The 18,678-nt window shown below is 39.1% G+C and overlaps 1 protein-coding gene across 2 annotated transcripts in view; it reads left to right on the top strand.

The window, feature by feature from the left end:
* Positions 1 to 18,678, top strand: part of NPAS3 (neuronal PAS domain protein 3) — a 925,755-nt gene that overhangs the window by 130,223 nt on the left and 776,854 nt on the right. The window contains exon 1 of one of the 2 annotated variants that reach the window (XM_081547994.1): positions 5,730 to 5,834. The exons of the other annotated variant lie outside the window; for it this stretch is intronic. The gene's annotated coding sequence lies outside the window, so the exon portion shown is untranslated. Of the gene's footprint in view, positions 1 to 5,729; positions 5,835 to 18,678 lie in introns of those variants that run through there. 2 annotated transcript variants of the gene reach the window in all.

Below are 18,678 nucleotides of genomic sequence, written 5' to 3'. Positions count from 1 at the left end.
TTTATAAAAGATCAAGAAATCCTGGAGCCTGTGGAGGCTGCTCTCTGAAGTGGACGCGAAGTAGATACTGGATGGCACGGGGACTCTTTCTTATATCTTTGCAACTTTTCTCTGGCTTTATTTCTTGATATTCTTTCACTAAATACTGTTATTATCTTCATCAGAATTAGTGAATTACAATGCAGAATTGTTTCTGATGGTATTTTTTGGAAAATTCTGATTATCCGTGAGTCATAATTACTGAGGCTCTTGGTAGACGGGTTTCTGTAATTTTTTTAAGTGATTTTTGTGGCTCTGTTGTGATCTGTGGCTACTTCGGAGAAAGCCTTTTGCTGTAGAAGAAGGGGGTCCTTTAAGGACCATATAAAGCAGCAGTTGATTGTTGACCATTCAGCCAACTGTTGTTCATTTGTAATTAGGCCAGCATCACGTGTCTAACATTCCTATCTGCTTAGAGGCTGAGGTTTATCAGTTCAAACTCGCGAGAGTGTGGATAGGGTCTCCGGGAATTCAGTCCATAGCCAGGCTTCTCCTCGAACTGGAGGTGTCATCTGAAGGGCTTGCTCTTTTAAGAATTGGTGTTATTTGTAGTCAAGGTAGACACAGTAGGCAGCACAGCTGTGACTGCCAGGGAAAGTCACTAGGGGGATATTCATAACAAGGAAATATTGGCAAATAAATGATGAAGAAGGGGAGGAAATCCCCAAGATGTTAAATTGGAGTACTGTCACTGAGATGATTAATGGTGCTGTGTATTTTAGTGAAGATACTTATCTGGATTGTCTTGAAACTATAGTGTACATTTAATAGCACCTATAAAAAGGCATGTCGTGCATGAGCACACTGAAGAGAAAAGGCCATGGATCCTGACTTTATTTTCCTGAGTGAGTATTTTCTCCAATTAAACCTTTGGCTTCTGGTTATTGGAAAGCTGGTGTTAATGTATATTATATATGGGAGTATGTATATTCTATATAATGCATTTAATTTATCAGCATTTATATAGGTTCCCTCCCTAGAGGATTGGAAATGTTTTGTGAAAAAGATAGATGTCTTGTCAACACTTTTTAGGGGTGAACATTATCAGTAAGTGGGAAATACTGCCTGCTCAGATTTGCTTAGTCATCCTAGGCAGACAGGCCGGGCTGGCCGTAAAGGCCACAGAGGGTAAAGGGCCAGAGTTCCAAAATTGACGGTTTTGGAACAATTATAAAAAAAATTTCCATGAATTGCTGGTGAAGGAGTGGCTGTCTTAAAAGACCCTCTAGCTTTCCATGTTGAGCCGTGAATATACTGATTCTGTGTAGTGAATTATCACTTGCCTTGAGGGCTATTTTAACAAAGCTGGCAGATTCAGATTCACCTTTGGGCAGTCACTAAACCTTCTTGGGCCTCAGTAATTACTACTAGTCACACGGCTAGACACAGACAAGAGACATTTAATCCTATCTTCAGTGAGCTTTGCGTCTAGTAGAACACTTTTTCTCAATTTGGGGGCCTCTACTGAAATAATGGCATTATGAATCCAATTTAATGGATCAAGGTCAGATTTTAAAAATGAAATAGAAGAGAACAGAAAATTTTGTGCATTGCATATAAGAAGAGTGTGTTTTATCTTGTGAGGCTTCTGGGTTTTTTTTTTGTGTGTGTGTGTACCTGAACTCACATATATTTGTACATGTGTATGTGTACCTAAACCCACATATATATATATATATGTACATAGGGTGTGTTATCCCCTGGAGGAGGGCATGGCAACCCACTCCAGTATTCTTGCCTGGAGAATCCCCAAGGACAGAGGAGCCTGGCGGGCTGCAGTCCAGAGTCGGACATGACTGAGCGACTAAGCACAGCACACAGAGTGCGTTCTGACGTAAAATGCGTTTACCACTGTGTTTATATATCCAGAATCAGTCTAGTAGTTGGTCGGTAAACATGTAACCATGATAATGTATGGGTATTAAGTCAGTAAATGTTCAGGGTACAGTGGGTTATAAAGCAATGGTCAGTCTGTGAAAATGGTTCAGGAATGAAAAGGCTACACTGTCTGGATTTGCATATTTAGGATGTGCCAGAGCCAGCTTGGATGGGCTCACAAGAGCTGACTGTGTGCTTATCTTTCCAACTCTGTGACCCCTGACTTCATGTTGGTAACATGAAATTGGGGAAGGTATTTGCACTCTAAAACTTGGAAAATGCTGCATATCAGATGCTTTCCTATACTCATCTAATTGTTAAATACTTACCAGCATATATCGCTTAAGAGGAGTGATATTCTTTCCAACTGTAATTCTATGGGTTCATAATTATTGTGAATTATTTTACATTTTAAAACATTTTGTGTGTTGCACTTAGATGTTAGTAGGAATTATTAAGATAAGTAATTCAGTTCAATAATATTGAAAGTTTAAAGTACATAGAAATATGAAACCTGTGAGTAATTATTTCAAAATGTCCATAATTTATGATTTCAAAATAATGGTAGTTATTCTAGCTTCTTAAATGATTATGACATAGACAGTTTGAAACTTAATATAATAATTGGTGATGTTAAATATTTTAGCGAAGGGTAGGAATACAGTGTTTTCAGAAACGCTAACCACATTGTAAACACTTTACAAATTTCATTGCTTTATGTTAAACTGTCATTTTGCTAAATACTAGAACTTTTAGGTCCCAGATCTGTCTCTCTGTTTTCAGCTCTTTATATCATTTACAATTGTATTTCTAGATTTTAGAGTCCATTTATAAAGTAGTAGATATGATTGGGAGTTGACACAGTTGTTTCTAATTAAAACAATTTTTATTTTTTTCTACTTTCAATTCTAAAAGTACTATGGAGAGTCAGAAAAAAAATACATCCCTCTCCATAACAACTATGATGACTTTAAAATTTATTTTTAAAGAAAGACAAGAAAACATTTGAGTCAGGGGAAAAGAAATTTTCATGGACATGAGATAGAATTGTGGCAATAAATTCATCAAATCACCTGTGTTTGTGTGGTTGTGAGGAAAGGTAACTAGGTAGAAAAGAGTCAGCTGACAAAGACCTTTAGGACCTTAAAGTTTGTGATGATTTGTCTACCTAGTCAGACACTACCATAGAGGATTTGAGGAAGATTAGTCATCCTTAAATTACTGTTGCCGAACACAGCTTTAAGAATGAGTCTGGGGAGACTGGAACTTAAGTTACTGACATTTATTGAGCCTTTGCTATATACCATTTTGATAGGCATTGCTGTACTATTTTAATCAAAAGGGTTTAAGTCAGGGTTCCTAGTCTCATAGTGCAGCCAAGATTGAGAAGGCATTTGTAATTTACTAGATAGATATCTTCCCTGGTGGCTCAGAGGGTAGAGTCTGCCTGCAATGCAGGAGACCAGGGTTCAACCCTGGGTTGGGAAGATCCCCTGGAGAAGAAAATGGCAACCCACTCCCTTATTTCTTCCTGAAGAATTCCATGGACAGAGCAGCCTGGTAGGCTACAGTCCATGGGGTCACAAAGAGTTGGACACAACTTAACGACTAACACACATACAGGTATCATCTAAGGATAGGGGAACACTGGCAAATTTGTGGGGGTTTTGTTTCCTACCTTCTCCATCTCAAGCCTGTCTTTCTGCTCTCTGAAATTTACTCCACCTGGATACCTGGGTAGTGTTTCATGCTTTGGACTTTCCCCGAAGAGATGGGTCATGCATTTTTGTCTGTCCCTCTCACTGCAGATCAGGTATTAACTGATACTGCTACTCTTTTCAGGGCCATTCAAATTTTAACAAGCAACTCCAAGTAAAGAACTCAAGCTAAAAATGGTCTTATCCAACAGAATAATTTCAGACACCCCGACGGGGATTGGAGAAACTAATATGGGCCTGGAAGAGTAAGGGGTGATATTTTTCTCTTTCTTGAAAAGAACAAATTCAGAAAGAGGGTGTTCTCCTACTGAGGACTCAAGGCTGGCTTTGGCCAAGAAGTAGGGGTTTGGAATGGGAAGATTTCAGATTCAGAAGAGGGAAGGAATTAACAGGATCCAGGAATAAGAGTTAGGAGAATGAATGAAGACAGAAGAAATTCACCAGTCTTCATCAACTGTATTGTGCCGGACAGTGCCAAAACTCTTGCACCTGTCCTCCCAATTAAGGAGAACAAGACAGGTGCCTTGTCAGGCAGTCTGCTGGGGGAGAGATGGTCACCCGTGCTGAAGGGGAGGGAAAGGTCAAGGAGGTTCCAGTGGCAGCAGCAAGTTCTTTTACTGGTTATTTAACCTGACTGATTGATTGCTATTATACTGGTGCCTCCTCCCCCACCTCACACACATTAGAATAATTATGCCAGTGATATTTGGATCAGTAAATATGAAAGAATTGAGAAAAGAGAAATATATAGTGAACTTCATAAAGCGCTCTAATAGAATCTGCACGTTAAACAGGCATTGAACTTTGTAGCAAGAACAGCTTCAATAGCCAAATGAATTCTAATTTCTACATAACGCCTTTCAGACCTCAGCATGGTTTCTGGTAGTTTCTCCCAGTTAATTTTAGCATCACACCAATGGTGTTGCCTGCAAATGACTTGAAGTGGCATATCTTGGTAATGTGGATGGCATGGATGTATATTATTTAGGGCTAATACCAAACTAGCTTAGAAGGAACTAATTTATTCATTTAACAAAGTGTATTTTGATTGTCACCCACAAGTCAGGTGCTGTTTTACACAAACTGACTTAGTCAAAAGTGTCTAAGAAAACTCTGCCCTCCAGAAGCCTGGAAGACTGAGAGGTGAACAAGTAATTGGGGTTCCCTGTGAGAGGTGCTTCTAGTGAGGTGAAGGTAAACAATGAGAGTGGCACCAAGAAAGAAAGAGGTTTTTTTTTTTAATTTAACTGGAGGACAATCACTTTCCAACACTTTGGTGGCCTCAGGCCCACATCAACACGGATCAGCCACAGGTGCACATACAGCTCCCCCATCCTGAACCCCCCCCATCCCCCTCCCCACCCCATCCGTCTGGGTTGTCCCAGAGCACCGGCTTGGAGTCCCCTGCTTCATGCATCGAACTTGCGCTGGTTGTCTGTTCTACATATGGTAATATACATGTTTCAGAGTTATTCTTTCAAATCATCCCACCCTCGCCTCCTCCCACAGAGTCTAATAGTCTGTTCTTTATATCTGTGTCTCTTTTGCTGCCTTGCATCTAGGATCGTCGTTACTGTCTTGAGTTATTTTTAATAATCAAGATGGACTCTGGAGTCTTGATGGTGGAGGAGATACCTGATTTGGGGGAGAGATGCTTGAGGTAGTGATTTGGACTAAAAGATGGGTATTTATGGTGGTGGTGTTTAGTTGCTAAAGTTGTGTCAGACTCTTTGAGACCCCGGTGTAGCAAATCACAAATAGCAGTTGTGAAGAGTGGAGGGCTGGGGAAGAAGGACAGTTGAAGTTGGAGAAGGAGGAGCAGCAAAGGCGTCAGGTAGACTGTCCCCATGTAGGGTCCTACAGAGGTTTTCAGGAGGGGAAAGGGTAGAACAGACTGTCTGTTAGAGGGAGTAGCTCTGGAAGCAACTTAGACCCGGGGCAGGAAACCTGCCATGGGAGTGGCCCACAGCCTCAGCACCTCCTCTGTTTGGAAAGTTACTTAGTGTGCTTTGCAGGGAAGAATGTGCAGTCATCCAGTGTTTGTTAGTTTGAAGTTATTTTCTATTTATAAACATCTTGGAGGACTCTCCCAGTGTGCAATCCAGTTCAGGACCAGTCCACGAATTGACTGCTTTTCTTGGCTTGAGGTACTCCGTATTTGCCTTTCTCCTCACAGACCACTTGTAATTCAAGATAAAGGTATGCCAGAGAGTAAAAATGGACAGGCACAGGAGGCATGATTTAAAATGAAAGAATATTAATTGGCTTCACCAGGGTGTATATTTTCATTATGAGAGAAGTGACTGCCTAGATTTTTAAAAAATAATTGGTTAGTGACACACCTGCAGTATGTATGAGAACTCTAGAAACTTGAGAACAGAAAGTAAAGGTCAAGTTAGAGGAAAAGAGCTACAATGAGCCTTTTGTAGGCATGCTGTTCAAGTACAGTGTTCAAAATCGCTAATGGGTGGTTTCAGAGAGGGACAGAGACGAATGTGCTTGTGCACAGATTTAAAAAATAATAGAGCAAACTTATGGTTATACATAAACTGGATTTAATAAATTCTCTTCACGTTAAGAACAGCTTGTGCTGTGTTGAGTCTGTAAATGTGTCTTTAGTGAATTTTTGGACTTAGTTTATGCAGTAGAGTAGAAGAATTATGCTTTAGTCTAATTTAGGTCCACTAGTTCATGCAATAATATTTAATCATTACTGGAGGAAATAGATCTGAGTTTGATCTAGCCCTATGGTTATCTGTTAGATGCAGGACAGTGGCTAAGTTACTTAACTCTTGAAACTTCTGTTTTCTTATCTCTAAAATTGAGGCAAAAATATTTATTTCACAGTTGTTTCTGAGGATCAATGTGATGATAAAGATAGTTATAATGACTAACATTACTAATCTTTTACCAGATGCTGATTTCTGGGAGTGGGCTAATAGCTTAACATACATTTTTAAGTGTTTACAATAAACGCAGGCACTGTGTGTGATTATTATCACCATTTTACAGGTAACAGTGGCTTATAGAATAGCTCACTCAAGCTTAAGAAGGTGGGATATAGTGGGATTGGATCAGCATCACTAAACTATGGCTCCTTGGCCATACCTGTTCCCCTTTCCTGCTGCCTGTTTTTGTAAATAAAGTTTTATTAGAACACTGCTATACCTAACCACTTATGCATTATCTATAGCTGTTTTTGTGGTATAATGGCACAGTTGAATAGCGGTGATGGAGACCATATGGGATACAAAGCCTCAAATGTTTCCTTTGTGGCTCTTTACAGAGAAAGTTTGGTGGTGGTGGTGGTGGTGGTGGTTTAGTCACTAAGTTGTGTCCGACTCTTGCCATCCCACGGACTATAGCCCACCAGGCTCCTCTGTCCATGGGATTTCCCAGACAAGAATACTGGAGTGGGTGGCCTCAGTCTATCTGACTTCAGAGTGTAAGGTCTAAACTACAAAAACACTTACTGTAGTTCTTGGCATATAGTAAAAACTCACTAAATGAGCTGTACTATGTTACTCATCTGACTTAGGGTATGACTATTTACCACCTAGAGCTCTTGTTTGCAAAATGGAAATTGTCATTTAGCCTCCAGCCAGATAAACCATTATGACTGTGGAAATGTTAAGGAATTGAAAGGTCCTAAAGGAACACATCCTTTAACATATACATAACTTTAACATACACATTGAATTGTATGTTAAATTTGTTGTTTATTACTATGTGTTGCATAAATAAATGCAAGGATTTTCACTTTCATAGCATTCAGAATACAGTATTCCATTATAAGGAGTACTTGTGAACTTTAGGGGATATTCAGGATCACTGTTAATTTCCTACACCAGAAAATTTCATATGCTTAGGAAAATTTATATTTTCTTAAATTTCCAATGAAAAAGACATCAAAATATTGTGGAAATGTCACTTAATAAGTATTATGATATGTGTTAAAAGTATGCATAAGCTTACAGCAGAAAAATGCAACAGGAATTTTTTTATCCACTTAAATGAGAAGGTATATAGTTAGCATACCCCTTTAATAGTCTTTCCAGCAACAGAGAGAAGAGATTATGGTTTCAGTGTTACTCAGAACTTTTATTTCCATGTATTTGTCTAGTGAATCAGGGAATTCCCTGTCCTCTGCTCAGTGATGACCTTGGATTTGTGTTACTTTAGAGCTTATCGAGTATACTGTGGAAGGCCATCAACTTGTATTGGGGGGAATATTCTTGAAATTATATTTCTTTAGGCCCATGGCTCTGGGTTGGTGGACTGGGGGCAGGCAATTCCTAGACTAGTTATTGTTTTCTCTTGGAAAGGCTCTTTTTTTTTTTTTTTTGGCTTTTAAAAGCATCTTTATTGAGGTAAGGCTCTTTTTAATAGAGATGTAACACATTTCATTCCGGAACTTATAGCAAATGCATATAAACCTAAAGAAAAAAATATCATTCGTAATTGCACCACCCATGGACAGCCACTATTAACAATTTGGTGTTTATCCTTGTATGTATTTGTGTATATATGCATGTCATCTTTGATAGATGTATATCCATGAATATAGTATTTCCTTGTGAATCTATCCACATGTTGCCCTAGCTAGGAAATATCTGGGGTCAAATGTTCTAACTTGTACACAAGCAACTTATTTAAGGGAAGTTGGAAACTATACAGTCAATTTCCATATAGAAACTACTCTCTGCAGAAATTTTGCTTTCTTACACTATATATATATATGTACACACACATACACATACATATATATATATATATATATATATATATATAATCTTTTCTGTTGCAGTTTGTGTTTCCGTTTTGAACTTCTATTACTTTCTTGTGTGGGGAATTTAAATTCTTTTGTTAGAAAAAAAACAAGAACTCCAGCAAGCACTAGCGATAAAATTTTTGGCAGAAAAATCCTTCTCTATCCTCTCAATAGTTTAATCTAGAGAGTCCATCATAGAAAGGTAGAAAGTTGGAGAATGAAGCTAATTGTGAGAAGGGTATGGTGGACTCGAAACATACAGCTTTTTAGGTCAGAACATGTACACGTGTGAGAAGTTGAGAAGTAACCGTTACGTGATGAGATCGAGCCTTTTGGCTGCTTTACAAACTCATTTTCTCACATGCCACATCTGCTGCATCATTCCTTACGTTGCTTAACAAGAGAATTCTACTTACTGTGTTCAGCATTGAGATATTTTCTTGTAGTTCTCAAAGCAGAGAGAAGTCTGGTTTCTGGGAGGATTTTGGTTCAATGACCAGAGTGTAAGGAAAGTATTCTTGAGTGATTTTCCATTGGCAAACTTGAGACCTTTGTGATTCATGTATCAATCAGGATTGTTTGAAACTGAGTGCTCGCTATTTATGCAATTTAAATAGACTATCACTGTGTCTTATTTAAAACCTAATTTCCCTTCCCTTCCTTCAGTTCAGCTGTAAAGGCTGCCTACAATAAATACAATAGTATTTATATAGAAGATTTTATATTAATATATAGTCATATATTAATATATCACTCTTTGCTTTTACTCATAAGAAACCGATGATGAAAGATCTGTTTCTTTCTCTAGCAGTTCTCATCACTTGCATTTCAACCAACATAAGCTTCCAGAGGAGCCTCATTTCTTTGACTACTGTCTGTCAGGGGTGCTCAGAGTGAATCACAGCCAGTCGCATACCTTGGCCTTGCAGCCAGTAGAGGTACACAATCTTTTTGATTCTTTGCTTTGCTTCTGTTCTCCAACTACACTAACAAAACTGTTTTAGGAGTGAAATTGAGTTGGCCTGACTCTGCTGGGCACAGTCTCTCAAGCCTTTAGACACCAGCTGGATCTCCTGGTGAAGAACTACATTTGCAGGGCAGGATTCCCCAGCCATCAGAAAGCAGAGCATTCCTATGAGAGCTTTCGTAAGACAAAATGATGTAAAGCAAAGAAGCAGTTACCTTAGGACCCATTTTGCTAACAGATGCACAAAATGAATGGAGATGAAGACAGATGCTCACACACAGAGTTCAGAGCTATGAAGGCTTGATGCTGAGATGCTGAGCGTAGTTCCTGGGGAAGGAGCCTGGTGGTGCCTCTCGCTGCTCACACGGTGTGCTGCCTGTAATGGCTCACTGCAAAACAAACACTGACGGCTATTTTTACTTTTGCCTTTTCCCCTAAATGTGAAAGTCCTCTTCTGATTTCTTTCAGTTATTAAAACAGGTACAAATGTAGTCTTTCATAAAAGCAAAGTGGCATAAGGGAAATTTTAGAAAAGCGAGGAATATATGTAATAGCAGGCCCGTCTTTGTTCACTTCCAGGGAGGCAGCGTGCTTTTCTAGGGACTGCCTCAGTACTTGATGGCTTGTAAGGGGAAAATAAGCAGCAGCTCCAATTTTCAGCCCCTGGAGAAATTCATCAGGTGTCCTATGTCTTGAATTAATATCAGGGAAAGCAGTGGTGGTCATGTCACCATGGTTTTAAAGAGCAGAGGTTTGGAGACACATCCAGTGGGGATAAAGGTGGAGAGTAGGGGGAATTGCCGAGTTCTTGGTGATCTATAAATTCATGTGATAGCAAGATTGTTTACTCCCTTCTCTGAATGCTGCTTGCCCAGAGCTAGTAACAATTTATATGAGGCTAGTAGGAATAAAGAATGCTATTTTTGTTTTTAAGTTATCACACTTGTGAAATGCCTTTGCGAAGGGAAGACTAAACTGAAATTGTGGGCCAGCAGATTTTAAGTAGTGTATTTTTTTTTTTTATAAGGATCTAGTGACAAGTTTGACTCACTTGCCCCACAAATACCTTTATTGGCTTTGTTCAGGAGAAGCCTGAAGGACACAAATGATTGCTGTGGTATAGTGTGTCCTCAAAAATCGAGGTTCTGTGACATAGACAATACAGCTGCATTTATTCTGCCATCAAAAGGGAATACTCACTGATGCTGAGGCCTTTCCTTGTGAGGCTAAATTGATCCATCTAGGGACAACAGAAGTTTTAACTCTTGATAGTGAAGTTAGGTTTCAGTTTCACCATTCCTGCCTCTATGTTGGCTGCTTTTCCATATGCAATAACATAGATGCAGTAATTGATCTGAAATCAGAAGAAAATGGAGGAACAGATTCCAACTGTGGTGTTCTATGGTCTTTAGGCATTGTGATAACTGACCTGAACAACCATTTTTGAAATAAGTAAGTAGTGTACTCATTTTGCACTCAAGAACATAAAGGCCCAGAGATGGTAGGCCAGTTGCTCATTTTACACAGCTGGTAAGGTTCAGTCTAGTAGCTTATTTATAGCAGAATAATCTGAGTCAGTCTGGCCCAGCAATTCATCCCCTTTGAACAGAATGATATGGCCTCTTGGAGCAGGATGACAGTTTTCCACAGAAAATCATTCATCGTCCAGTGAAGGATAGTCCCGAAGTCTATTTCTGCAAAAGAGTAAGACTCTGAGGAACCTAAAGACTTACCTGTAGAGGAGGGCAAGTTCTTATATTTGAACATTTAAGTCACTTAAACACTCAGTGTCCTCTGTACACCCAGCTGTGTGCTCTCTAGTACGGGGGCAATTAGGTCTCTCCTTTGGCAATTTCATCTTCTCCTATACTGCAGTTATCGCAGAAATGGATGAATCCAAAACTTTTGTATCAAGCCCTGAGTGTGTGCTAAGTGGCTTCAGTCATGTCTGACTCTTTGTGACCCTCTGGACTATAGCCCCCCAGGCTCCTCTGTCCATGGGGATTCTCCAGGCAAGAATACTGGAGTGAGTTGCCATGCTCTCCTCCAGGCGATGTTCCCAACCCAGGGATCAAACCCGCATCTCCTGTGGCTCCTGCATTGCAGGTGGATTCTTTACCACTGAACAATGGGGAAAGCCGCCATATCAAGCCCTACCTCTTTCCAAGTTCAAGTTTGTATTTCCAAACTCTTGATGTCTCTACTTGTGATCTACTTTACATCAACAACCTCTGCATATAAAGACCAACAAATTTATAAACTCGACATGGTCATTCCCAATTAATCCTCAAAGAAACCCAGTAAACTGTGTTTTATCTCTATTTTACATGGAGAAAATCCTCAGCCAACCAAACTAAAAGAGCCCTTAAGAGATTTGAAGAATTTTACAGGGTGGCTGTGTGGCCTGGCCTTCTTACAAAAAAAGGCTTTCCTGATCTCCAGTCTAGAGCTCTCTCCAGGATAGGGCAGCCTTCTTCAAGAAAAGAATGCCGCACCTTCCTCAGAATGTTCCCCTCCACCTGACACTTCTTTGGCTTTATCTTAAATTTTCTAGTTGTTCAGGCTTTCTCTTGGAATCTTCTTCTCTTCTACTTCTCTCTAGTCTGAAATATCCTGCTTGTAGCATGATTTAAAAATAATTCTCTTATTTTTCCATGTCCTTAATTTAAGCTCTTATTTCATGCCTAGATGGTTGCAGTCTCTTCCTTAGTCATCTTATCTTCCATTTCATTAGTTTTATTAAGTTAAATACTTGAGTCTACTGTACACAAAATACCTTGCAAGGCAATACAGATTTTTGTTTCTGGGCCACCTTATAAATAATTAAGATAATGTTTCTAGCATATTTTCTTGCTCAAAATCATTGACTGTTCATTCTCACCACATGGTGTCTATAGCGTAGTGTTTAAACTCCCCCAGTCTTGCTCTAGACTGCCTCTCCTTTTCCCCCAAGGTCTTTGCAAACACAAACTCTCTGCTCCTATCTGAAACATGTCCACTTAACTTGTATTAGGTACAACGTGTGTACTATCTCTGTGCCTTTGCTTTATAGAGTGCTTTCTTTCCTCTCTTAATTCAGCACATTAACTGGGCACATTCTATAACCAGGAGCTATTGTTTGGGGTAGATCTGTGAACAAAGACCAAAATCTTCACCTTCCTACTTGGAGACAGGCAATAAGCAATAAATGTTGAAAACCAAGTAGATCACATAGCCTGTTAGGTGGTGGTCAGTGCTATGGAAGAAAAATACAGGTTAAGAAGAAATTAGGAATGCTGGGGTGATCTTTTGTTATGGTTTCAGATATGTAAGGTTCCATTTTTAACGTATGACATTTCCCTCTAAGGATGTGAAAGAGTTAGGCATCTGTTGCAATCCCATGGACTATACAGTCCATAGAATTCTCCAGGCCAGAATACTGGAGTGCGTAGCCTTGCGTAGCCTATCCCTTCTCCAGCAGATCTTCCTGACCCAGGAATTGAACTAAGGTCTTCTATATTGCAGGCGGATTCTTTACCAACTGAGCTACCAGGGAAGCCTCTGGATAGGCAGGGGAAGATACTCTAGAGAGAGCAAAGGCTCTGAAGTGCAAAGGTTCTTGATGTGTTCAAAGACCACGAAGAGGTTGGAGTCTGCATGAGCAGGGAGGATGGTAGCAGGAGACAGGTCAGTGAGGTGATAGGAGCCCACACATAGGCCCCTGGCAGGCCACGTAAGGATTTTGGCTTTTACTCTACTTGAAATGGGGCCTTGGGGAAATTTTTTAATTGAAGAGTAATGGGATATCATTTAATTTTTAGAATCAGTCTGATAGCTAGCTGAGCATATGCTGTGGGGGATGAGGGTGGAAGAAGGGAACCCGCTGGGAGACTATGACCATCAGCAAGGTGACTCATACCAATGGTGTACCAAGTGGAGGTGGTGAGGAGACTTAGGATTCTGATCTATTCTGAAGGGAGAGCCAACAGGGTTTCTGATGCAGTGGATTGAGGGGAGGATGCAGAAGAGAGGGGGGTCAGTATTGAGTCCAAGATTGAGTCCTCCCTAGTCGTTTACTCTGTATCACATGTTTGGGGGAAGTCAATCATATATATGCTAATATGTATATACCTTTTAGAAACTCATACATAGAGTGGTGAGGCGTGACATAAACTCACAAAAGTTAAAAGTCTGTGTGGGTGTATGTTTGGATAATATCTTCTCAATAAAATTGCGAGTTCCTTAAAAATATTAATTCATTATTCACTCCACAGGCCTTCTTAAGGAGCTTGTTAAAGGCCAGTGGTGGTCTTACCTCCTCAGTAGTGCTAAAGGCAATTAGAGGCAACTTCAGTGTAGAGGGTGAGGGCACAGGCTCTGGAGACTGATGTATGCAAACCCTAGTGCCACTATTTTCTGCTGAGTGAGCTTAAATAAGTTACATAAGCTCTTTGTTCCCCATTTTTCTCATCTGAGTAATGATAATAGTCTCTCTCATAGGGTTTATCACAGGGAATAAGTATATTAATACATGTAAAGTACTTAGAACAATGCCTGGCACATACTAAGTGCTCAAATACTGTGTACTATACCTAAGTAAATGTTCAGGAAAAATGAAAGAGGATTCATATTTGGAACGACTTTCATCCCTTAAACGCCTGTATTCAAACCTGCCAAGCTGTGTTAATAATGTAAATAATAAGGTCTTGTTTTAAGCCTTGCTCTCTAGCTGGTGGTTACAAAATAAAATGGAAGAATTGTGTTATGATCAGTCTGGTTACCTGTTTCTCTTCGGGGGTGGATATGGAGTCTGGTCAGCATTCTTTTTTGGGTGCATTTGATTGACAGACTGACAGTGTTTAAATACCTAACATATAAAAAGATTAGTGCTTTCTTATTTTTTGGCTTAAAATGTTGAATGAGTATTAAAATGAGAAAGATCATTTTCAGGATAGATATGACTCTCCTAGTACATAAAAGCAAGGAGATCACATCAAGAAGGGAATATTATTTTTTTTTGCCCAAGTACAGGAAATTACTATATTCCCCTCCATGTTTATGTCTTGATACCTAATATCTCTTTATTTTTCCCCTCATGTGGTGGTTCATCCTTTCATGCCTCTTAATATCAGCAGCTAATTTTACGTCCAAATGCAGGAAGGAGCAATGCACTGCGCCTATGGAACTCACGCAGACAATTTTAGTATCAGGGGTATTTTGAAGAGCAGCTTAATTTGGCTTTCATTGTGCCTGGTACTCCAGTGAGGCACTCAGGTTCTGTTTGAGCTCAGTATTCTTGATCTCACTGTATACATCCTGGATGGCCATGCAGACAGTGGCTGTCAATGAGTAACAGGTAAATATTGAACAGGGAAGCCCTTTTGATTAACTTTGTGGATCATTATTTGAAAGTAGCTTGCCTTGGAACAGCTCCGTGACTCAAGATCATAGCATGTGGCATGGGGGTCAGAGCATCAACCTCCTGGTTGGGAAACTGAGGCTGTATTCATTGTTCTGTACCTGGTTGTGCATTCATGCCATGCTGGACTATTAAAATTATCCAATAAACAAAATGATGACTGTTTAGCACAATAGGAATGTAAGATGTTTAAGATGACAAATCTCAGAGAATGCTCAAGAGAGACGTTGTGCTATGTTGATAAAAACATATTGAAGCATACTTATAATAACTTTTTGAAGTATATAATGATATGGGTGCTCACTTTTTTTTTTAAATCCAAACTTAGAAGTCTTTTTTCTCATGCGGAATTTAGATAGTTATGGCAGACTGAAAGTGAATTTTTGGTCTAGTGTGTGCTGAAAATAAGTGATTTCAGCATCTGTTCTCTTTCTTATATTTAGACCATACCACCTAACAGGCACAAATTGCCCCCATGAGACCTTGACCCAGGAGATTGTTCCATAATCTCTTTGCTGTTTAAGTGATTCGGATCCAAGCATTGAACTTCATGGTAAATTGTTTATCATTATTTGGAATAACACCATTATCATTATTATTTTTGAGCTTCCATGAAAGAATATGCACAGAGCTTGGTAAATAAGACATAAATGGGATTGAAAAAAAAGGATGGTTTTCAGCTCTCAAGAAACATTTCTAGGTCAACACTTACCTGATTATAATAGAAATATACAGAAAAACCATGATTAGATTTTTCATGCATCTTTAGGAGAGACCCAATTCAGTGGCCAAATAGGCAATTTCCAAAAAGTTTTCATAAAGGTCAATTTTGGAGTCAATCTCTTAGTTGAGTCTTTTCTGTTGAAATATAGAAATGTTCAGAAAACTAAGTGCAATAATTAAAATTATTAAAATAACCAATAAAACTCTATATCCTTATTCTAGAACAATAGTTGAAAGTAGGCATTTTATGATGTTTTAAATGTATACATTTTAAATTTCCTTAATTAACATGGATTAATACAATTGTTACTTACTGTTAAACATTTTATGAACCACAAAAGTGACACACAAAAAAATTAAAGAATGTTGGAATGGAGTCTTAATTTTATGTCACTTAAGTGTTAATCTCATGCAACCTAGTCAAAATAATAACAGCCAAAAAATTAAAAACATTTATTCTGAAAATTATTTGAATAAGAAGTACACTATAGAATAGTTATGCTGACTAGAATTGTAAACTACATGTTTCCATCACATTCTGAGGAAGAGATTCTATTATATATTGGTATCTATTTAGACATGTGTTACAATTTTGCTTTTAAATAAACAGTGGAAAATATTAATATTCTTGTTCTTAAATTGTAATGTTCAGAACTCATTGGGGATACCTCCTCCCTAAAACAAAACAAGAAAGGATTTAAATTTCCATTTAGAAAATAGTCTTGATTGGACAAGTATTACTCACAAAGTAATGTATTAGAAATTACTGTATTATGAAATTTAGACAAACCTATAATATGCTTGCAAAGTACACAATAAACTGCAAAGCTGGCATAACAAACATGAAATTCCCTTGCAATAGAAAAATAGTGAATACTTAAAAAGCAGTATGGGCTACTGGACTTGTCTGTCTTTTCCCAGGGGTCTCAGGATCTAAATTTGGATTAGGTTCCAAGTGAACATGTGTTGGGTGGGCCTGTCCTAACCCATCCCACAAAGCTAGAACATAATTTGACATAAGTCTTTGTTTAGAACTGGAACAAGGGGAATGCCGTGGGTCAGGCTGGAATTGGCAGGACTGTGTGGAAATGTGCCCACGTGGCATGGTATCTAGCAGAGCTGGTATTCCTAGGCCTTTAGTTTTCATGAAATTCCAGGGAGTGAATTCAATATCCAGTCTCTGCCTTTATAGAATAGCAACCTTGGGACACTGTATTCTTTTGTGTATACTTATTTGTGATCCATATTATAATTTGTATTTTCATTATAAGAAAAATTATAAAAAATATACATATATTATAAAAACATATTTTAATTTAGAAATTTCCTGATAATTTCCATAAGTTAAAAAAATTTGTTTTATATCCCAACTAAATGAACTAAACAAGTATTTTTTAAATGATGCTTATATCATTGCTGTTAGTAGGCAAATTTGGTAATGTTTGAAGGGAAATGGAATATATTGGGGGCAGATATGGTAGTTTTGGGGCTTCCCAGATAGCTCAGTTGGTAAAGAATCCGCCTGCAATGCAGGAGACCCTGGTTCGATTCCTGGGTTGGGAAGATCCACTGGAGAAGGGATAGGCTACCCACTCCAGTATTCTTGGGCTTCCCTTGTGGCTCAGCTGGTAAAGAATCCGCCTACAATGCAGGAGACCTGAGTTCGATCCCTGGGTTGGGAAGATCCCCTGGAGAAGGGAAAGGCTACCCACTCCAGTATTCTTGCCTGGAGAATTCCATGGACTGTATAGTCCGTGAGGTCTCAAAGAATTGGACACGACTGAGCAACTTTCACTTCACTTCATGGTAGTTTTGAAAGTTATTTGGCTCCATTCAGGAACAAATGTTCATTTGTCAAAGAAAAATGTACTATCTCTTTGAGGAATGTCTACAGTTTCTCACAATCTCAAATAAGTTTCGGGCTATCAGTGGAATTCAGAATAATTTGATTCAATAAATATGTACTGAATACCTACTAAGTACCAGGCAGTGTTCTAGACCCTGGGTATTCAGTGGTAAATAGGATATCAAAAATTCCTATAGCATAGAGTTTAAACTTGACCAAAGAGGACAGACAATATGCAGATACCTATATAATTTTTAAAAGATAGTTCTTTGTAGTATGAAAGAAATTAAATCAGGACAAGTGGATAGAATAAGGTTTCCCAGGTAGCTTAGCGTTAAGGAATCTGGCTGCCAATGCAGGAGATGCAGGAAATGCTGGTTCAATCCCTGGGTCAGGAAGATTCCCTGGAGAAGGAAATGGCAACTCACTCCAGTATTCTTGCCTGGAAAATCCTATGGGCAGAGGAGCCTCGCAGGCTACAGTCCTTGCGATCGCAAAGATTTGGACGTGACTGAGCATGTGTGCAAGGGTATGGAATATGACAAGTGTTCTCCTCAAAAGAAAAATGTAGCTTTTAGCTTCTGTGCTGTTTGGTACTGGAGAAGGCAATGGCACCCCACTCCAGTACTCTTGCCTGGAAAATCCCATGGACGGAGGAGCCTGGTAGGCTACAGTCCATGGGGTCGCTGAGAGTCGGACATGACTGAGCGACTTCACTTTCACTTTCCTTACAAGACAGAGAATGTTAAGTGCCTTAAGAATGGTGTAAGTCTCTCAGTTCTCTGCAAGTCTGGGAGAACAAGATCCTTTATGGCTGCAGGGAATTGGGAAACTCTGTTGGAGGAAGAGAAGACTTAAGCTGGTCCTTGTTGGATGATAATGAACAAGTCACATTTGCATGTGACAGAAGATGGAAATAAGAGTTTCTGTCTGGTGTTTGCTAGAAATGAGAAGGATTTATGGGACCTTGAAGGAGAAGAGAGGAATTTGGATTTGGCATTTTATATGGTTTCAATAAACTGAAGGGTTTGGGGTGAGCAATAGTGGAGTATGTGGGATTTTTCTAGCTTCGTGTTTGCATGAAGTGAATGAGAAAGAGGCCAGCTGACAGGCTGTTATGACACTCGAAGTGAGAAGACTGTGTAAACTTTTTATTTGGGCAAACATTGACTATTTCAAGATTTATTTAAGGGCTACTATGTGAACATGGGTTTAGGGTGGTGGATCATGTAATTTCCTGGCTCAGAAAAGTGATTTGTTGACCAGAGAGTTTGAGTATCACTGTTGTAGGTCCATTATGCTGGCTGTGGTTTACATAATTACCTACGTCCTTCAATA

This window comes from Giraffa tippelskirchi, chromosome 12, assembly GCF_054371585.1.
Source record: "Giraffa tippelskirchi isolate mGirTip1 chromosome 12, T2T-mGirTip1v1.2.pri, whole genome shotgun sequence".
Classification (NCBI taxonomy): Eukaryota; Metazoa; Chordata; class Mammalia; order Artiodactyla; family Giraffidae; genus Giraffa; species Giraffa tippelskirchi.
The sequence above is the reverse complement of the archived record's forward strand: the minus strand, read 5'-3'. Positions and strand labels throughout refer to the sequence as shown.